Below are 1,240 nucleotides of genomic sequence, written 5' to 3'. Positions count from 1 at the left end.
CTGGACAGATTATTTTCCCATCGCTCTCCTTCCTGGATCTGTCTCTGCTGACTTGGTTCTCCTCAGTCCGAGGTCACAGTTCCTGGTTCTTTCTATATGTAGAGATTTTCAGCTAGATTCCTGACATCGTAAAATTAATATTTGTTATTTTGTCGTATTGCTTGAAAGAGTTCTGTGCAATTCTGTCAGGAGACTAAGTTTCTCCACATTTTGTGAGTTTCTGTGTTGTATGAAGAAGACTCTGAGGGCAGCTGTGGCTGTTTAGATTGTCTCTAAGGCCGGGGTCTTTGGCTTTGTACTGGCTCCCCTTGTATCCACACTCCACTCCGACTGATGGGAACTTGTCAGAGGAGGCAGAGTCTCTCTTTTTGTCTGTCTGTCTGTCTGTCTCTCTTGCTCTCTCTCACACACACACAAGCTCCTGGAATGGGGGAAGGAGAGCCTGCTGGGGGTGCTCAGGGGCCAGAGGGATGCTATCTAAGGACTCACTGGGGACTCTGGAACAAGACTGAAGATGAGTCCATCCCAAAGTGGTGTTTCATGCCAGTACACTGGCTTAGATGTAGGATTTTCTAGAGCTGCATCCACTGGTGAGGGGAAAGGAGGGAGGAGGGAGACAGGAACCTGATTGGAGGGAGAGGGACGGAGGAAGCGGTGGGCATGGAGCATAGAGGGCCAGGGTTTTGTCAGAGGAGGCAGAGTCTCTCTTTTTGTCTGTCTGTCTGTCTGTCTCTCTCGCTCTCTCACACACACACACAAGCTCCTGTCTGTCTCTGTCTCTGTCTCTGTCTCTGTCTCTGTCTCTGTCTCTCTCTCTCTCTCTCTCACACACACACACAAAAGCTCCACTGCTTAGCAGCTGTGTGACCCATGGCAAATAACTTCCTCTCTCTCTCTCTCTCTCTCTCACTCACACACACCCTCACATGTACATACACACTCACAAGCTCCACTGCTTAGCTGTGTGTCCCATCGCAAATAATCTCTCTTTCTTATCTTTATGACATGTTGAACCGCCCTCCCCATGAAGCTTCAGTGGGGCTTACTATAGCCACGGGGTGAGCCCAGGGGCCTCCTGATTAAGGGGAGGCTGCCCAGGGCATTCTTTGGACAGAGGGCCTCTCTTTTCAGATACATTACCTGATATGCTGGATGCTTTAGTGTCAACGTGACACACCTGGGTTGAGGGAGCCTCAATTGGGGAATTGCCTCTATTGGACTGGCCTGTGGCCATGTCTGA

This window comes from Nannospalax galili, unplaced genomic scaffold (assembly GCF_000622305.1).
Source record: "Nannospalax galili isolate Female #2095 unplaced genomic scaffold, S.galili_v1.0 scaffold188, whole genome shotgun sequence".
In the NCBI taxonomy this organism is placed as follows: domain Eukaryota; kingdom Metazoa; phylum Chordata; class Mammalia; order Rodentia; family Spalacidae; genus Nannospalax; species Nannospalax galili.
The sequence above is the reverse complement of the archived record's forward strand: the minus strand, read 5'-3'. Positions refer to the sequence as shown.